We start from the raw sequence: 8,343 nt of genomic DNA, 5'->3' as shown, positions 1-8,343 counted from the left end.
TAAAGCAATCAACTCATCCCAATTAGGGGATTCATCTCTCACAGAAATAGACATATCAAATGCTTTATACTCTTTGCCAAGTCCATTCAATGTCACTACAATCATATCATCCTCAGACATTGAAGATCCAATGGTGGGAAGCTGATCTGCTATGTTCTTGATCTCTATAGTGTAGGCCTGAATGCTTTGCCATTCCTAGACATGTTATTGAGCTGTTGTTTCAACTAAATCTTTCTTGCATGTGTTACATTTCCATAATTCTTCATGAGTATGTCCCATACATCCTTTGGGGAACTGCATCCAATAATCTGTATAACCATAGCATCTAATATACATAAGAAAAACCAATGTAACACCTTGCATGCTATTTCAGTCCATAGCTTATGAATGCTTTTTTGATCATTTGCCGGATTCCTTTCACGCATTTTAGGTTCAGCCTCATCACCTGTACATAAGTCCCAATAACTTGTGCCAACCAAAAAATTCTTCATACGAAACTTCCATAAAGCAATTTTTTGTTGTCCATCTTTTCTCCCACAATTTGAGTGATATTTTCAGTGCCTTGAGCATTTGCCATAGTTGCAGCTTAGGTATTCTGTGATGTATACAACCTATAAGTATCTGACTCCTTTTCCTATAGTTCAAGACTAGTTTCCTGCTATTCAGGACATTTTCCTGCAATTCAGGATAGTTTCTTGCAATTTAGGACAGTTTCTTGCAATTCAGGACTTCAGGACAACTTCCTATAATTCAGGACAGTTTCTTGCAATTCAAGACTTTAGGACAGTTTCCTGCAATTCAAGACAATTTCCTACAATATTTTTTTGCATCAAAGAAACATGGTATTTCAGCCCTTTACAACCTCAGAAACATCCACAAGCATGTGGGATAACCCGTAGGTATTTTAGTCAATGGATAGACTCTACAAGTACTGTATCTCTATCTCATGTATTCTTACTGCAGTGAAGAGAATATGTAGTCTAAAACTTGCAAACATGGTATTTCAGCCCTTTACAACCTCAGAAACATCCACAAGCATGTGGGATAACCCGTAGGTATTTTAGTCAATGGATAGACTCTACAAGTACTGTATCTCTATCTCATGTATTCTTACTGCAGTGAAGAGAATATGTAGTCTAAAACTTGCAATCTGACATTCAGGCACCTTCCTGACATTCAGGAAATCAACTCGTTTGAGATCCTAAGTGATAAATGATGATATTTTCTTTAGGAGTGTAGAGAGGCAATGTCATACACTGCATTTACTGTAAATGACTAGCCAAGTAGATTTCAAGGCATTTGTTTCATCTCCAGATTTCAATCCTTAATTGCATCTAATGCTCTCTTTAGTCTTCCAAGCATTCAACATACAAATGACAGGAGCTCCAAAATGATATGTAATGCTTCAGTAAGAGACAATGCTTGTTGCCTACATTCAGTGACAGTTTCCAGCCATTAAAAGATTCCAAATTTGAATATTTTTCAGCATAAAATCTTAGCTCCAATGCATGACATCAAGTCCATATGACTTCCTAGCATATACCTATGATTCAATGGTACTCCTTAACAAGTTTGAGAGCTCCAAGCTCATGTCAGAGATGCATACATGCTGTAGGTTTTTTCAATGTAGCAGACCACTATTATTTTAGATCTGTAATCAATTCTTCAAGCTCCCAGATGAGCTCTCAGTCAAGCAATGATGCTTACAACAGCAAGATATTGCTCAGGGATAATCAGCAGTAGGTCGTGTTGATTTGGATGAAGATGAGCACTCAAATGTGCTCAAGAATGCTCCCTGAAGCTCCCTAACAAGTCTCCACCACTGCCATGAAGCATAGAACCTTACACAAGAAAATGCATACCTTTCAAGAATAATGGTTGCCTGCATGTTTCTTGCAATAAACAACCAGTCTGCACAGGTGTGTGTGCTAAATATCTCAAAATCTGTGAGGAATTTGAAAAAACTTTCTTCTACAAAGTTGTAGATCATGTCGAAACGGTCAGGTCTAAGAGCCCGTTTTCTCCAAAAACCATTTTTGTAGCAAGGTATAGCTTCTGCAAAAAAAAAAACAGGCTGCAAGCACAGACTCCTTTGATGATGTTTTCTTCAAATCTGATGTCTTGATGTCAAATGACCACTGGCAAGCCTTCAGGCTTCAGGCATTCAAGCTCTGATACCATGTTGGAAGAGAGGGAGAGAGACAGAGAGGAACAAAAGATGAGCCTCAGCTCATTGTTGTTGTTCTTCCATTATTCTTCCATCATACTCACTGAAAGAGACTTACAAACATAGGTATGACTAACCAAGACTAACTGTGGTTAAGTCACTGACTACACCAACTTATTGAATGTCACACACGTGTACAACTTTATCTAGCTAATATCGCTCACACACAAAAAGATAGACTTACTGAAGAGTAACGGAAGCTTGATATTCTAACACAACAGAAAGGGTATGAGGATCATAAATTAGAAGCAATGGGGCTTCTAGAAAAAACCACCGACTATCATGAGACCATCAACACATTTTCTAGAACTACCACCCTTTGATGATTTCAAAAGCAAGGCCTAGTAAAGAACAAATTGCTACACAAAAAGAGGGCTATGATGTTATGTTAGAAGAGCTTAACACACAACCCCAAAAAGTATGAAACCACCCCATTTTTCCTGAGCTCATGAAGAATGAAGATGAGAGCATCACAACAGAAAATCCAAAGGAGAAACTCTAGAGGTATAGGGCACAGGAAGAATCTAGCAAGCAATGATTTTTTATTTCAAGATCAAAGAGGTCAATAAGTTTAAAGAGGCCCTACCGCCACAAACAATTAGATTCCTTATCCGAGCAGCTAGTAACATAGCAAAGTAATAGATCCACAAGGTGGACCATGATGCCTTCAAAGCATCCTATTAAATCAAGGGAAGTGCAAAAAAATATCTCACTATGAATCCTCAAGAAGCGTGGCCAAGATAGCTAGAATGAAAATACCCAATCCTCGAGTAGGACAAAGTAGCATGGATTGTATTTATCTACTCTAATGAGATTGAACTAGCAAATCCGCTTCTATATCCCTATCCCCATCAACATGGTAGGGAGTATGACAAAAGACATCATGGGAGGTACAATTTCTCAAAGATTCTAAATACAAGGGCCCTTAGGAAGAAGAATATCTATCTATTTCAGCCCCTCGACCTCATTTCCTCATTCATACACTTGGTGAACTACATGGACTCTTCCTTCATCACTATATGTAATTATCTCCACCTACATGCACCCATGGACTGGGTCTCTGCCATCAGCACAGGACACGTCACTCTGTTCTGTACACTGCACGGTAAGGCTCCTTGGCCTTTCTCCTTGCACCTATGCCAAACGAGATTGGACGCACTGATGCACCATCAATTGTGCACCCTGGCATACTCTCTCTGCACCATTCCCTTGTCGATTCCTAAACTGGGTGTGAGCTCTAGGTTTCATCATTATTTCCTCGAGTGATGTTAGTAATGGGGCGAGTGACTGCTCTTTCATTCCCTTTGAGTGATCGTGAGCTGAGTGCAATATCCCTCATCATCGACAAATTTCCTATGATTTCTTCAACCAGCTACCTCCCTGGGTGCTGCTGCGTGGTCCCTGCCATGAAGAACGTATGATGTGAAGACACCTGTTACCTCCTGCAGCCGACAACGATACAAGACGCAACCTCGATAGTTGACATTACTCCTCGACAATATGGGCCAAGTTTTTCTAACCCTACACCTTATGTTTCTCAGTGATGATCATGTCTTAAGTGTGGGGACATTCGTGGTTGGTCTGATGTGTGGTATTAGGTCCTCGATGTTAGTTTACCCTTCCTACTAAGGTTTTAAGTGTGGGGACGCGTCCTTGCGTGTCTATGTTGCATACCCCCAGGCATATACCTTGCTCTGATCATGCATTTACACCATGACTTCATTTCACCCCGATGGGATCCCTTCCCCACTCTTCCATTCTATTTCACCCTATCCTCGGAGTTGTTCCTTGACCATTTGCCTCTATTATTTGTTTTGTGATTTTTTTCATGTGAACGCACCCTATGTTTACTGAGAATCACATCCAACCTTACAGCCGTGTTCATCCCTTTGAACCATCCATTTTTCCTTTTTACCAACCCCTGTTCTGACAAACGGTTCTAAAGTTATTAATTTTTGAAGCAATTTACGTAAATTGGATGGTTTTCCATGTGAATGCATCTTTATTGCTTCGGAACCCTAGTCTGATGTGCCACCCAAGTCATACCCATTCCCCCTGACATTTTCCCTTCTTACTCCATGTCATTCCGATGCACAGTTGATCCGTTATTAATTTTTGCGGGTTTTTCGGGCCTTTTTCGTGCCTATCTTTCATATTTTTCCATCTGGATTTGCCCTCTTTTCACCAGAATTCCAGCTTAATTTGACAATCGTGTCTTGCCAGCCTTTCCCCCACTTTTTCCTTTTTCCTTCCCCCTCTTCTGATTGCTTGTTTTTTAGTTATTAATTTTTTCGAGTGTTTTCGGGTGTGTTTTTCATGTTTTTTCCATGTGAACCCCTCCTAATTTCCCCCAAACTGAGTTTTGATACACCAGCCCTATGCATCCTTTTCTTTTGGACATTTTTCCTTTTTACTGTCCTCTATTCCGGTGCACGGTTCTTCCCATATTAATTTTCGAGTCCATTTTTAGGTCCATTTTTGGGATTTTTCCCATGTGAACACATCCTATCTTGATCAGAATTGTGTTTTGCCATGATAGAGTTGTTGGATACATTATTTTGCATATTTTTCCTTCTTTCCACACTTCGTTTCGATGCGCTAATTTTCCGATATTAATACACGCAAGTGTTTTTGGGCTTGTTTCTTGCGTTTTTTTCATGTGAACACCCTGATTTTTCCCCAGAACCCATGTCGCATTTTTCTATCCTCTTCCCCTCGTCTCGCAACACATTTTTCCTTTTTACGGATTTTTGATTCGACGTACGATTTGCGTTTTATTAATTTTTATTCTTTTTGCCGTGTGACCGCGTTTCTCGTGTCCCACGTGAACGTGCCTGTTTTGGGTTTTATGAGCCTCGGGACACCCCCGTCGCCTCGGTGCCTCACCCTCGTCGCCGTCCCTACCTTGTTTGATACCGTCATTGCAAAACTTTTTACTCCCGCCCCGCGCATGTGCGCGAGACGGGGGTGCATTCCTTTTTCACACCCATAACCGATTTCTTTAAGAAAAAAAAACCAAAGAAACAAAAAAACACAATATTTAATTAAAAATAAACAAACAACAAACAACCACATTCAAATTTACAATTTAAAAACAAAATAAACAAAAAGAAAAGATCAACCACACACACATAACTTTTTAAAAAAAACAAAAATAAAAATAAAACAAAAACATAAAATTAATTTATTTTTTTATAAAAAAACACACACACCAACCACACCAACACACATTAATTCAAACAAATAAAAAATAAATAGAGAAAAAAATTTGAAAACTAAAAAATGAAAAAGACAAGAGAAAAAAAAACAAAACAAAACAAAAGGGGGAAAAATTACCTGTCGGTTGAATGCGCCCTCCCTTTCTCCTTCCCTCTTCCCCGTCCGCGTAGCAACGCCCCTCAACGCTCTCCCTCAGCACTCCGTCTCCGCCCTCTCCCTCAGCGCTCCGTCTGCCGCACCCTGTCTCTACCCTCTCCCGCCCGCCTCTTCTCCTCCCTTCCACCGTCTTCTCCCTTCCCTCCTCTTCTCCACCAAATCCACCTCCTCCCCTCCTCTCCTCCACCTTCTCCCCTCCTCCCCTCCTCTCCTCCATCTCCTCTTCTCCACCACATCCACCTCCTCCCCTCCACCACCTCCTCTCCCCCTTCTCTTCTCCACCTCCGCTTCTCCCTGGTTAGTCTCCCTGGTTACACTCCATTAATCTCATTGACTTAACACACTCCATTAATCTCATTGCCTTAACACACTAACTTACCTTAATTGACTTAATTTACTAACTTAACTTCATTGACTGACCTTACTAACTTCCCCTCATTTACTTACCTTACCAACTTAATCCCCTCGACTTAACTTAGTACCTTTCCCTAATCCATTTAGGTTACTCCACTAACCTCATTACCATTCTTCTAACCATCGTTTTCCCATGTTAGCCCCCGTTTCTGCCCCTTTGCCCCTCTTCCTCCTTTGTTCCTCTGTCGCGTGCACACGTGTCCGGGTGTGGTTCGCGGGCGTTCACGCGCAAGGACGCGCTTCTGGTTTGTTCGTGAGGTGGTGTGTTGCAGTCATCCGTTCACACGCAGTCATCCTCCGCTATTCACACGTAGCTCGGGTACTGCCTTTTAATTTCCAAACCCAAAAAATATATAAAAACACATAAAAATAACCATAAAACACCTAAAACCTTCACAAATTCATTAAAATTCATTTAAAATCCAAAAAAAGCAAAAAATTTCCTTAAAAACTTCTAACATTGTTGAAATCATTTGGAATATTTTCAAAAATGGAAATTCAAGAAAATAAATTGCAAAAAATTCAAAGTTTCAAAATTCCTTCAAAAATACATGTAAAATGAGTAAAATTCATTAAAAATTAGTAAAAATTCAAAAATATTTCCAAAAAAATTCTAATTTTTTTTACAAATCCCCTTGCTTTTTTTGTCAATAATTTCTCAATTAGAAATACTTCCATAAATGGTCAAAGTATTATTTGAAGCCAAAATCCTAAATTTTAATACTTCACCTCAAGAAAATTCACTTTAAATTCTAAAAATCAGCTGGAAAATCATGGATAAATTAAAACACATTGTTGACACTTGTTGGATTGCTGAAATTCCACCCTTACACTTCACAACATATTCATGTGTCCTATATCCTGTTTTAATCATTACAACAAATTTTTAAAAAAACACAAAAATGAAAAAAAAACATACACATAACGTACAAAATAAAAAAACACCTAGAATACAAGTTATTTATTTTTAAAACAAACAAAAGCAAAAAATAAAAATAAACAAATAAAAAAATAAAAATAAAACAACCAACACTAAGGTGCTTTATTTTTTTCCAGTCAGTGATGTTTGTTTGTTTTTACTGGATTCCTTGCATTTGGGGACTACTCAATGCGCCTTCAGTCTATTGCATAGACATCCCTACCAGATATTTATTTTTTGAGCTTTATTCATTTTTATTATCCCTTAATCACAGTTCATTGTTAAAAGGAACTTTATTCAAACACTTTTTCATGCGCACTCGCGCTAAACACACAGTTTCTAATAATTTAAAATCAACCAGTTGTTCACTTTGCACACGCTAAGTGCGCTTAAGAGGCACCTTAATTTTTTTAAAAAAATAAACCAGCCACCACAAAAAAGCACGCGCTTGTAAAAAAGCGCTCCACATCACCATTAATTTCTAATTAATGAATTTGCATTTAGAGACCCCAGTCTGGGAATCGCAGTCCATGTTTTGTTAGAGCACCGTTTCACCCTAATAAATTGTAATTAAATTTTTAAGAAGGAACCGCCATTTTCTTATTAAGGTTTATAACTTAATAAAATGTCACCCATTGTTAATAATTTCTTGAAATGAATCCTTCCTTAAAACCATTTCCCCTCACTACACTTTTTCTCCCTTTTTAATAAACACGCTTCGTGGGATGGGCGCATAAAGTCCTCTTAGCTCAAATTATTGGTCAACGTTATGGTCAGGTCATCCTGATTTAGATTTTTATGGTATTATGGTTTGCTTATATGATACGATTACGGATGTTGTTTGAAGTTTTTCTTTCTTTTTTGCATGATACGGGGTTTTGGGTGCCTGCTTGTTGCATCGCATGAAGTTTTCGGTCGCATATGTGTAGAGGTCATGCCAAATTTTTTTCTAAGATGTGGGTTGTTTGGGGTAGTAAATTGGTTAGTTATGTTTGTGTGTATATCCTTCTTTTGATTAATTTCTTTTTTATAGCTATTTTTGTTGTTTTGCAGGCATTCTTTGTGATTGTCTGTGTTGTGGTGTTTGTGTTTTCCATCTGAATGGTGCCTCACGGTCCTCCTCCTATCCAGTATGTCCTGCTGATCAGTAGGAATTATTCTTCCCTACTGGATTTTGAGCCTATAGCGAAAGTAGGACTTGCGACTTTCATGGTTGCTTCATTCCCATTGATTCCAGATAATCCATCCCTGTGTGATGAGTTTCTTGCATCATACAATAAGAAATCGAGTCTGGTTTGTGGTGCTTCCATGGTATTGACACCCTGAGGGTTAGGGAAGGCTTTGTCTCTTCCCTACAAAGGAGAATCCTTTATTACAGCCTCACAATTATTCTCCAATGATGAGATTC

The sequence above is a fragment of the Lygodium microphyllum genome, chromosome 15 (genome assembly GCF_053477565.2).
Source record: "Lygodium microphyllum isolate KBCC chromosome 15, Lygodium_microphyllum_v1.1.10, whole genome shotgun sequence".
NCBI classification, from domain to species: Eukaryota; Viridiplantae; Streptophyta; class Polypodiopsida; order Schizaeales; family Lygodiaceae; genus Lygodium; species Lygodium microphyllum.
Note: the sequence above shows the minus strand (reverse complement) of the source record.